The sequence below is a fragment of the Parasteatoda tepidariorum genome, chromosome 4 (assembly GCF_982258835.1).
Source record: "Parasteatoda tepidariorum strain Cologne lab strain chromosome 4, Ptep-v5.0, whole genome shotgun sequence".
NCBI lineage: Eukaryota > Metazoa > Arthropoda > Arachnida > Araneae > Theridiidae > Parasteatoda > Parasteatoda tepidariorum.
This window is the reverse complement of record NC_141758.1, coordinates 109,620,753-109,634,171: the sequence shown is the minus strand read 5'-3', so window position 1 is coordinate 109,634,171 and position 13,419 is coordinate 109,620,753. Positions and strand designations below refer to the sequence as shown.

Sequence of the window (13,419 nt, the reverse complement as noted above, 5' to 3'; positions counted from 1 at the left end):
AAAAAAACTAATTAAAAGAATTAGAGTTCGATGCTCTTCAAAATTAGTTATAATGGAGACGCTCTGTATTTGATATAGTATGACGTTAGTAATCAAATTATTTAATATCAAATTAATAAAATAAGAAATTTTTAGAAATAAAAGTAAAACAAAAATATAACGATGAATATTTAGACACTATTTTAGGGGGGGGGGAGGAAGCTAAATTTATTGCTGTAAAATTTTTTACATAACCTTTTTATCTGACTTTGTCGATGAAATGGCTATGTCTAAGAAATGACCCTGTCGACATATTAACTTACTGAATGGTACTGAATTTTATTATATTAGATCAATAATCTAGCAGCCTATTGGTTTTAAATTTACGAATGAGGGTTACTTAGTGTTAGATGCTTCTATAATATGATAATTGCTCTTCATGTCTTTGGCCGTCCGTGAGTTTAACATCGGTAGCGTGACGTGCGCTATGAGATGAGCATATTTAAATGAGATGGTGGTGAAAAGATTTTGTTGTAATTAAATTGACTAAGTTTTTAATGAATTCAATATAAATTGGAAATAAATTTGTAATAAAAAGTAGATTTAAAATTGTTTTGCACAAAGTAATCTGACTGAATAGGCTCCATAATGCAGGAGCCCCTGTCTCTTAGTCCATTCGTGATGGCAAATATTAAATTCTTTTGCTAAAAGAATATTCAGTCAGCGAGTGTCTCCACCAATTATTTCTTCCTTCAGCTAAAAAATTTTTTTCTTCGGTTGTAAAAATGACACACACAAAATAATCTTTTAATTACATGACTGGCTTAGCCCTATTAGCATTAAATATTATATAAATATTAGTTATATCAAATATACTTTATAACAATTTTAGTAACAATAGGTACGATGGAAATTGTTTCTGCCATTTGATGATCTGCAGAACATACTGCATTAGCTAGGTTACAAAGCGACTACATTAAACGTTTGAAATTTGTCGACAGGGAAAAGACCTGTCCTTCTGCTTATGCTATTAATTGTTGTGAAGGATTGTGGACTAGTGGTGCTCTTAGGGCGATGGACTTGATCTATATATTTCTGGACCAGGGTTGGACAGGAATCAGAGGTTATGTCATTTCCTGATTACATAAGTAAATCTTTAATTTCTCATCACTTCTTATTGAATTCAAATTTTTCCACAGATTTGACTCTTGTTACAGACCCTGTGAGAAAAAGTATATATTTAATATCTTTTCATAACATGTTTTTACAGCTATAAAAACTACTATAATAAATATAACTATTTTTTTTTTATTTATCTCTGTTTCCAGTTCAAAAATTACCTGAAAAATTTATTAAATACTTTAGCGGTCGGGAATGAAAACCGAAATAATTTGATGGGTTAATGCAGGGAGGATGCAGGACAATACGTGAGACAAATTGCATGCTTAGTAATTCTGAGTTCTACCCATTGAATTATATTATAAAAGATATCACAATGTCTTAAAAAACACTTTCAAATTAAATAATCAAAGTTTCAAATAAATTTTAAATTCTTAATAGTCTTAAATTAGGTGTTTTCTATGAAAAGTTATACTTTTTTTCTCGTATAATTTTAGCTTCGTCTGCTGGATTTACAAGCTAATCTACCAGAAAAGAATAATTCAATTTTGAGATGCATTGCCGGACACTGCAAGTCGAAAATAACACACTTTGGTAGAAGACTGGGGGCCGTAAGTATGATCCTGACAAAAAACAAAACAACTGGTGTGCATTTGCAACAAGGTGCACTTTAAGTCTCTCGTAGATTAAAGTAGTCTTATTGGTTGTTGTGTAGAAGTTTGAAGAAAGGCGCATGCCTGTGTGATTCATCCCTATACTTTGTAAAACAACAGTGAATATACACAATATTCACTGTTGTTGATCATTTTATAAAATCCTTCAAAAAAGCATTTCAAGATTCCTTGGTTTATTGCTTGGAAATATAGTTGCAAGTAAACAATAACTTGCATTGATTGAATAAAACTGTACAAATATTCAACAGGGAAAATTTTTTCTCGGAAAATTTTCTCGGAAAATAGGAAAATAAAAATGTATCACTTTAGTAAAATAAAAGCACATAGTCCAATTGTTACTTTTTATATTAAAGAATAAAAATTATTTCTTTTAATAACAAGTATGTGTTTTTGACTTGTATTTTAAATATAGCTTATCTATGTCATAATAAACAATGACGGTCAGAACGTATTGCTTTAATAATTGAGTGATGTTTATTTTTATATTAAAGTTTATTTTCATTAAAAAAATTATGTTGTGAAATAATGTTTGTCGTAATCTTTTTTTCAATTCTTAACTACTGTAGTGTGTAATTTATTCTGGAACTTCGTCATAAATCTTCAGAATTTTATATAATGGTAGTTGACAGATAAGATATGTTCGTTAATAAAACTTAATAAAATACAATGCTTGGAATTTGTTTTAGTGCTGCTGAGGTATTATGAAAACAGATATATTTAAAATTTGGTTACTTTTAAATTTTCAACATGTCAAACTCATTTTTATTTTAACATTGTCATTAAACATTAACTCTAGCTAAGGAGTATATTTATACTACTAGCATTGTACTAGCATTTATGTATATAAGGGTGATTCTCACGAAATATGACAATTCACTGTCCCTTGCTCCAAGATCTAATACTATTATACTAAAAGAACTTTTTTTAAAAAAAATTAATAAATAGCATCGCTGTTAGCATTTTAAAATTACTCTGCGCTAGCAATGACTGTTTTGTATAATTAAAAAATTTAATTGAACTTCAAAATATCATTTTTCTGGCATGTCTCAAACAATGTTTTCAATAATAGCTAGCTTCAAAACTTCCCATACATTTTTCAATATATAATTTTTTTTATCTCAACCGATGTAAGCATTTCTAGAATATACTCAGAGGGTACTATTTACAAAAACTTCGTTTAAAATAATTTTTTCTGTCAATAATTTGTTTGTCCCAAGAAAATCTGTCATTTTTCTGGCTACTTTTATTTAGTGGTTTATAACCAAAATAGATAGAGCCAGCAATCAATATCTTATGTTAATAGATTGATTAGATACCTTCCTATACAAACATGTCTTGTTGCATGAATAAAGAACCAATTTTCTGGTTTAAAATATATTTCAAAAGATTTTTCGAGGTGAGTAGGTTTTTGTGTTATTTTCCTGTTTTCTTGAAATCATAAATAACAAACTACATAGATTTATCTGAGTTATTTTAAAAAATCCTGTTGTTTTCTACAGAATATAAATGTCTTAGGCCAAAATATTAAATTAAAGTAAAGTTATATGCTATAAAATGGTGAATTTGTCATTATCCTGGCTTATGAATGCCAGGACATTGAAGTGTTACCATAAATTTTCTTTAACTGCTAATATTGTAAGGAGGGAAAGCAAATATAAACCTAATACCATGTTTATGTATGATTGTAAAATGCTTGGATGTAATCAAAGTTATTTATTTATTTAATGATTGATTATTATACACAATTTTATTCTGTACATATCAGCAACAAAATTTTTTTTGATTCTTTCTACAATGGATAAAAATAACTAATTTAAGCAATTTATGGTTCATCTAACATAAAGGCTTAAGTTGAGTTACTTACTATTAAGTTAAAATGACAGTTTTTTAAACTTCTAAGCTAATATGTCATTTTCCTGTCATACAAGATTTGGTGAATTTCCGATTTTATTTTTTTTCTCGAGCAAATGTCAATGAACTACACTGCTGTCTGTAAGATATTAATAAGTGTAACTAAAGAAATATACAAAAATTTTTAGATTATTTTGAAGATTTTTTGGTCCTAATTGTCATGTTCAAAAAGAATCACCCATACATATTTTTTTTTATCAAAAGTGATAGTAAAATAATGATAATAGTAAAAATTTCTTTGGCTTAATATTTAAAATTTAACTGAAGAGCATTAATGTGTAAATACAAAACATTTAAACGAATGTAGAAAAGAAGCTTGTTTAAATTTTAATCTGTAAGGTCCTTAATATTCTTTGCGAAAACAAAGTTTTTATGTGGCTAATTTTTTCTATGGCTAATTCATCAATATCAGAGACTTGAATCCAGCCTCTGATTATTACTTTTTTTAACTTTATTTTTATAAAAAGCTCTGTTTTAAACTGCTTACACGTTACACCAACTTTTTCTTAAATCTATTTATGTTCTTAATGTATTATCTATAAATAGCGAAACACGGGAAATGGAATTGTTTTAAGCAAAAATCTATTTTATTATAGAAATGTTCTCAAAAGATTAATTGACTGTAGATAAATTTTGATAATTCATACTAATGGTAGCTTTTAAAAGATGATGTAAGAAATTAAATATTTTTCCGTCTATTCTCCTATGCAATTATATGTTTGTGCAAATTTACATTTGATAAAACATAATAACTACTCCTATTTTTCGGTTTTAAAATTAAAACGTTATGTAATTTATTTGGCTAAGATTGTTGGTTCAGTATGTAGCACCTCTAAATAATTATGGAATTGTAGAAAATGTCTGATGTGCCCATGTAAAGTTATTTTTGCATTTAAATTACTGGCTATTTTTCAGGACTCGAAAAACAGCCCGTCCGCCCGTCCTCGACGGTCAAAAATTCTCCGCGGACAACGAATTTCTCGTATCCGACGTCCGCGCAGACGGCCATTTTCCCGTTAATGTTCGTGATACATTTTCAATTTTTATTATCTTACAAGAGTCTTGTAAGTTACAAGGCAGCAAAATGACCCACAATACAGCAACATACTGCACATATATTGATGTTTTCTCTGTCTGGGAGTACTGCAGTGGTTGAAAGGGGCTTTGCAGCAATAAACTTACAAAAAAAAAAACACAATACGTACTGGTCTTAAACAAGAAGCTTTAAAAGCAATTATGAACATCTATAAATGGAAAACCCCTTTCAGATTTCTGTTCAGAAGCCTCTGTAAATCATAGGCTTGATTGTGGAACTGGCAAACGTCATATTTGATTCATTTAAAAAACGCAGTACCCTCGGATAACTTGACCCTTGTCATTTAAATTATTTTATAAAAGAAATACTAGGTTACTATTAGTAACCTAGTATTTCTTTTATTACTGTATAATGTAATCCTAGTAACGACTAATTCATTGTGCAATTTATATAAATGTTTGTAATAAATAGGAGAAAATTATATTTTTATTTATTTAAAAGCGACGGGTTAGTTTCAACGGAGGACGGGTGCATTAATGGACAAACCGTCCTCGGGGACGGGTAAAATTTCTGAGTTTTTTTGAGCCCTGCTATTTTTATAATATTAGATACTTTCCTGGTTTCCCACCCTAGAAAAATTTCACGTTTCATTTGGGATTCAGGTATTTTGTTAAGTAAAATTTCAGATATTGAAAGAATAAAGTTACTTAAGTATTTCTCCATTTAATTTCAGTGAAAAAAGAAGTGGAAGAAATATTTGTAGAAGTGAGTAATCTGAATATTTTTGAAGTATGTTCTTTTTTGTGTCAATTATTGCAAAAAATGGAATTTAAAAATTAAAAAATTTTGTTTTAGGATTCTTAGGATTTTAGGAAAAAAAAACTTTTTTTGGTGGTTAAAATTTTCCCTCAATTCAAATGTAAATTTAATTTTAATAATATAGTTTGGTTTTTATCATATAATTTCAAAATTTGAACAATGCATGATAATTGTGAAATTACAAATGGCTAGAGCAAAATGAGAGGTGACAAGAGTTAGTAAAACTGCCAAGATAGATTAAGTTAATTCATTTGAAAAAACTAGGAATTCATTTAAAATTAAAAATAAACACTTGAAAATTATTAATGATATAAAATTAATCAAACAACACATTGCATAAAAGATAGAAAAAATACCAACAAAAATTTAGCAGCTCAAGTATTATTTCTTTATTAAATCTGAAATATTTATTCCTAAAAACCAACTGGTCACAAAGTATACTTTGGAATAAGAGGGAGAAAAATTGATGGTAGCAGAATTTGGTAAAATAATTTTATATAGTGTTTCTGTACTGTTATGTAAATAATACGTGGAATGACATTATAAAACTATTGTTCCATGTTTTTCTCTTTCTTAAGAATACAAGGAATCAAGTAAAATTACATGGCCGAATTATTCTACTACCGTCTAAATCTTCCCCTTGCTTACTCCAAAAATGAAATGCGACGCAAAATAATATCAGAAAATACGAAATCTAATATTATTAATCATAGATAATATTAGTTTATATAGAATCGAAACAAAAAGTTTTGTTAGTTAACCAACTGTAAAAAAGAGTAACAGTCAAAATAATTTTTGGCTTACTTTTTTCGAAAAACGTTTAAATTTTACTTCCAATGACAGTGTTAGAAAAGGCATGGTCCAATTAAGTTTTTCTTAAACCTTAAATAAAAAACTACAAGCTTTAAATTTAATTCATGTTTATTTTATTTAAAGCTGTGATTTTAAAACTTGAATCTATGAAACTAAATAATTTAAAATAAGGAGTAATAGAAATAAAAATATTAAGTTATGTAATGAAAAGAACAATTAATGGAGATATAGTACTAATTTATATAGGACAAGCATAAAAAATTGCCACTGTATTACTGACACTAATGATGCACTTTGTAGTAGGTTTTTAGTGAAACAAAAATTATGCCCTTAGAAACAAAATGAAGAGGTTCTTTTAAGGGAACGGTGAAAAATAGTCATATTATTATTTTCGAATCCAAGTATGCTTAATTTTGGTAATCTGTAAAAATTTAAATAAAAAAAAAATAAGTGTAGTACTAAAATGAAAAATTAATGGAAAAATTGAACTAACTCGTTTGAGAGAAGCGTAAAGAAATATAATTGGAGCCAATGCAACTTAATTTTGGTAAAAAGAACTAATTAAAAATTTAAAGCAATAAGGTATATATTTAAGAACTATTAAGCAAAATAGAGAAATGCCACTAATTAGTTTAGGAGAAATGTAAAAAACTGCCATATTATTATTGACACCAATGATGCTGTGTATTTAATTATAGACACTCTTGGGAATTGAAGCGATTTTAATAGGTATTAAATGTACGAATATATAGGGCATCTATACTGGGAAGCTTTAATATAGGGTACTGCGAAAAAGAAAGTTTCCTCGCTTTCTTTAAAGGGATAAGTATCTGAGAAACACGATCTTATTTTTGTAGATTTATGTATATTAATTTAGCCTACCTTTGCGTTTTGTGAGCGAGGGAAAAGACAACATAAACATAAAATCGAGCGTTACAATTGATCATGAAAAAGGTCAAATGTATTCTATATAATATTTAAAGTTGTTTTTTTTAAATAAATTTTTAAAAAAAAGTTTTATTTTAATTATAATAGCATTTTTTTAAATTCTGAATTATATTTGCTTCTATGAAACAAAAGAACTTTAGTTAATAAGACAATCTTCAGAAACATGTGCAGTTTTAATACCATCCACATGAATACTGCTTGTGTGTTTATCAGCAACCATATCCCGCAATCTTAGACTCAACACGAACTCTTTGATCTATGGAAGTGATGATCATATTGTTCATTTAATGTTTTAACAGTTGACAGTACCTTCTGCAAATTTTTTGAGGGGTCGCCCTGCATGAAATTCAATTCAAAATTTCCCTTAAGGTGAAATTCTGCTTGGATGCCTTGGCTCATTTTAACAACAACAAAAAAATAATAATAATTTAAATTCAATAATATTAATAATAAAATAATAATAATTACATTAATATCAAAACTTTCCTTTTCAGGATCTTTGTTGGTGAAAGGAGCCTTAAGATAAAAAAATATGCAATAGTTGTAAATAGTTGGTCTCGAAAAAACGTTTCAGATTGTGAAATGTTTAAAATCTTTTCTACATAAGAACGACAATTTCTCATTTTTTTTAAATATTGTGGTTTAAAAAAAGTAATTAAAATATGGCTTGATTTGATTGACCTTTCCCTGTTTTAAAAATATAAGGGTTAAAATTTTGCTTCTTCTGTGAAATTACTTCAATTCCTATACATTTTATTGCCATAAATTACATTATTTTTAATCTTCTTTCATTAGCACAAAGGCGCCAACAACTTGAATGCTTTTAATGAAGAAAGAAGCTTAGGAAAAAATATTATCATAACCAGTACAAAGCCAATAAAACTATTAAACTATTAAACAATAAAACTATTTACTCTTCCGAAATACCAGAATTATAGAAGGTTATAAACAGTTTTTTCAAACTTCTAAGGTACTAGTTTCAAGAACAACTTACAAACAAGGAATGTATATAGTTTCAAGTTCTGAGAATGAAGAACCTGTGTTTGGAAAAACATTATTTTGTGAAAAGGCTCCAAAGTTTAATTTGTTTGTAATCTTTTTAAATCTTGTTGTTTTTCTTACAATCGACTGAAAAATGTAATGTAGTACAAGTAATAGCGCCAGAAAAATTGTAATAATGAATATGTTATAAAAATATTGCTTTTTATCAAATACTCACCATCACTTACTAATATGTAAAAAAATGACAGTAATTTTTTTCCAAACTGAGTGAAATTTTTATCTTTTTATCAAGTAGTAAATTATGTTTGTAAAAAAGTGATTTAGTTATATTGTAAACTTTAATTCATATGAGGCAGAGTATATCAAGAAATTTAATATCTTGTTAAAATATTGAAAACTATTTTTTGATGATCCCAAATTTTAAAACTGTAAACATTGAGGTAACATAAATTTTGTTTAAATTATTGTAAATTAAAAATAAGTTTGAATTGAATGCACTTTCTTAGTAACAAAAACATACAATCTATCATATTTTTGAGTGAATATTATGTATTTTTTTGATGAATGCTGTGATTTGTATAAAAATTATAATATATTTAAATTTCAAGATTTTGCATTAAAATTATTACATTCTGTGTATGTATACAAACATCAAAGTGATTGTAAATGAATAAATTATGTTTGAATATCGATCTAGATCTGTATATTTTTTGTTAATATTTCCATGTCATTATTTTTACATTTCTTAATTTACTTCAAATTTATTATTTCCATACGCCAATATATTTAATATTGAAATGTTTCCTTAAAGATTAGAGAATGACCTATCCAATATCTTTTTTATATAAATCTATACATGTGAAAGTAATATTTTCATTTTTAAATAATTTCAAAATACATTAATAAGAATTTGAATGAGCCTAAAATTAAAATTCTCTTTAAAACATTAGTGGTACTAACTCTATAGCATCTTTTGGTTCTTTGACGAATGAATTGAAAAAAATGATTTTAATCTATATATATATTTCTCTTACACGGCACCAAAAAAAAGCCTCATTACAACTTCCCGAATGGCAACGTTAGAAAATCGACCAATGATTGCTGCTAAAAATGTCACATGGCAAATGTGACATGAGGTGGCTCAACATATAGCGCTTTTAAAAACGGAAACAATAACCAGAGTGAGCATTATCAGGTTGTTCAATTCAGATTCATGCCCTAAAAACATGATAATATTTAATTTAAACTCAATTAGGAATTAATTAGGCTGGCCTTCTCCATGACTATAATGACTATAAATAAGTCAGATGTTTGAGAAAATCAGTTTAGTATTGACTAAACAAGTTTTTAGACATGGACAACTTTATGTTGGCCTGTCAAGAGTTAAGTCATTTGACAGCCTTTCAGTAATTGCTCCAAGATGCCAAATCTATAATTGTGTTTTCAAAGAAATTCTAAATTCTTAGTGTTAATTTCTTAGAGCTTTGCAGAAAAAAATGTTTTTTGGAAAAAATTTAATTGAAACTTCTATTGGCAGTAGGTAAGGGGAACTGCCAAAATCAAAACTCCCCGATTAGAAATGTAGCATGGCGACCTCCACGTGGTATTTCTCGGGTAATGCTAACAGCCATGCATTTTAATTTATTGTATGCAAAACATCCTTATTTTGTTCTAAAATGTTATGTACTTTATCACAAATGTTAATTAATATAGAAATTGATTTCAATAATGCTGATCACCAAGAAATATTTTATTTGGCGATAAAACAAATTTTTGTGTTCTTGAAAATGAAAGACTTTTTGAGGGTTATTATCTCACAAGGAAAAGTTAGGGCTTAAAGTTTATATTTTTAAATAATAAAATTTTTTTTCTAAAATTTTCAGAATTTCTAGCATTAACTAATTTATTATACACATTTAGTTGAATTTAGGTGTGTAACTGCAATATTTGATAATTTATTTTGCTAATATGTTTCTCATTTAGCTAATGTTTTGATTTTTTCACCATGTTCAATCTAAATAGCTAATATACTTTTTTAAAAGCCAATAAGAACATTGATAGAATTCTTCTACATAAGTACAATACTATGTCTTTGATGATAAAATACTATGACTTTGATGATAATATACTATGTCTTTGTGCTAGAACTTTGTGTTCATTGGCGAGCGAGCGCAGCGAGTCATGGTTCACGGCGTGAATCACATAGGATTGCGTAGCAATTCTCGGGGGTTGGCGAGCGTTAGCGAGCTGGGGGCGGAGCCTCCTAGTTTTAGATAAATCATTTTGAAGAAAGAAAAAATTTTTCATATGAAAGACAATATTTTGAAAGCGCTAAAAAAGCAGAAAAGGTTAGCATCATTATTAAATTATTATAAAAAAAAGACGATAATTTAAGTCAAATTCACATAAATCAAATTATAATTTAATTACTTAAATCCATAAAAATTAAAAAAAAAACTTTTAATTTTAGATGTGTTTATTTATATATATGTATATTAAATGACACATTTAAAATAAAAATAGTGTTTTGAAATTTTCATAAATTTAAATAATTAAATTATGATTTTATTTATGTAAAATTTATTTATATTATCGTCTCTTTATTTTATATTTTATTTTATATTAGGTTCTTTCAAAATACCCATGTTTGGTGCAACCTTCTGTCGTTGTCTGGAGCTAGTAAGAGCACTAATATATAGTAAAACTGAACACGAATTTATGTAGCCAGCAAATGAATACCAATGTTAGGCGCAACATAGCTCGAAATTTTTTACAGCGCAGCTAGGTATGATTGCTTTAGGATATTAATTTTCGATTAATAATACATGAATGAAGAAAAAGAAGCCAGTACTTGAAATATTAAGTTTTTTTCATTTTTTTTTCATCTTTGATATATGAATAAAATAATTATACACGTATTTTTAAAATTAGGCTGTATATACTTCTTTTTCTACAATATTTACTTAAATTCTTTTATGTTGTTTTACTTGTCAATTGTAATAGCTTGTAACATCAATGTTAACAGTTATTTTACGGTATAAAAACACTAAAATGCTTATACCGTTCTGAATATTTTTTTAACATTATAGGAGGATATATTGAATATTTTTGAAGAATAAAAAAGTTGCGAGCTTAGAATTGGCGTCATTAGTAAGATATGCATATACTAGTGCCAATATACCATAAATCATAATCCTAAATTTATCCTAATGCATAAATAATCATATGTGAACCATCTAAGAGCAAATAACATTATTTGTTTCAAATTGTTTTGCAAATTTTTTATTTTTGTTACAACGAAATGAATATTCTATTATTGTTTTTTGTTAATAATCTGAAAATTTTACTAGAATCACACAAATGCTCTGAATCTTTATTACATTTTTTAATATTAGTTAAAACGTAAGGCATTAATTTTTTTTTTATTTGATGCAATCTAGCATATGGAAGGCTACTGCAAAAATTCACCAATTTTCTACAAATATTAAAAAGAACAAATTTTATGTTTTATGTAGAAAGTGAATTGTTACTCGGAAGGACAAAATATTCTTTAAAAAATTATTCTACCTGTTTTTCAAAATTTATTTATTATCTTCAGATTTTTGAGCTGAAGTTATTGGAATAAAATTATTAAATAATTGAAGAATGGAATTGTTTTTTTTTACAATATATATATATATATATATATATATATATATATATATATATATATATAATAAAAAATAAATAAATAAATAAACTGCAAAACTAATTAAATACATTAGCTAATTATTCTTTCTTTTAAATACTAAAGCAGCAAAGCATTTTTTATAAAAGAGTTGTAAAGCTTAGAAGATTGTTGCACTGTAGTTTTTCATAGTCACCACCCATAATATTGATTAAGTAAATATGTATGCATATTAGTGGAGTCACATTATTTATGAGAGGAAGAAAGAAAACATGCGATAAAAACTGTCGAATCAAAAGTAATATCAAAACGTATCGAAAAATATATCGAAAATATCAAAACCAGTACCTGATTGAACTAGGAGGAGTTTCCAAATCACACTCAAACTACTCATTCTTTCCGACGGCATTCAAACATGTTTTGATTTTTCAGTAAGTACCATCTTCAATTTTGATAGATTTCATCTCTTATCTGAAATAATAGTTATGTTAATGCTATATACTATTTTGTTTAAACTTTAGGAAGAATTATAGGAAACCATATATATCAAGGGTAATGGTTATAGAATTATCTGTATGCGTAATTGTTTGTTAAGCAATTTTGAAAGGTGTTCTGTAATAACCACTCTTAATATACATTTGAAACCTTTGTCAACATTGAAGTAAAAAAAAAATAACGAATTAGTGCTCGTCAATAAATAGTTTAGTGAAGAAAGAATTTAAATGCATTATTCAAGTTCAGCGAATCACTTTCAAAAGGAAAGCGAGGTTAAAAGCATCTAAACCAGTTTGATTGCCAGACAATCAAACTGGTTTTGTTGTTTTTATTTTTCTGTCTTCGCAAGAAATTCGAAGAAGTTTGATGATGCATTTCTTTATTCACCAAAAACTAAATTATCTCCCAATTAAGCATAATTTGCATCTCCCAATTCATTAAGTTATTTTATTTTTACTTTTGACAAGGCTACTATAAAGCCCTATAGTAAAGGTGGTTAGTACAAGCAACCCAGTATATAATTTTTTTAACAATTTAGTTTTAGATTTCAGACTTTTTAAGTTCATATTCAGTCTCTGTCGTAATCGGAAATTCTGTCAAAGGACAGAAAAGCGTCTTCTATGATTTTGAACAGACTTGTCAAATACATTGTGTTACGTGGTTTCAAGACTTTTATAATATTTCCAGAGTTTAATTGTTGTATACTGAAACTGTTAATTAATTTCACTTTATTGCTTAATATCTATTTATACAGTTAGAAGGCCTCCTAAAATTTTTATAATAAAAGACACTGAAAAGCTAAGACATTTAATTATATATGCAAAAATATCACTTTTTTACACTAAGAGAGGTTATGGAATAATTTATTTTGTTGAACTTATTTTAAATTAGTTTTGAGTGAAGTTAACCAGCAAATAGGCAAATGAAATTTATTTCGTTATAGTTTCTTATAAGCT

The 13,419-nt window shown here is 27.0% G+C and overlaps 1 long non-coding RNA gene across 2 annotated transcripts in view; it reads right to left on the bottom strand.

Moving 5' to 3' along the window:
* Nucleotides 1–274: 274 nt before the first annotated feature.
* The window catches only part of LOC147812543 (uncharacterized), a 35,703-nt gene continuing 22,558 nt past the window's right edge, over nucleotides 275–13,419 (bottom strand). Inside the window, exons 9-10 of one of the 2 annotated variants that reach the window (XR_015433284.1) lie at nucleotides 12,317–12,439; nucleotides 275–1,199 (exon numbers count right to left, since the gene is read on the bottom strand). This is a non-coding gene — a long non-coding RNA (uncharacterized LOC147812543). The remainder of the gene's footprint in view (nucleotides 1,200–12,316; nucleotides 12,440–13,419) is intronic. The other variant, XR_015433283.1, reaches the window with a different exon arrangement.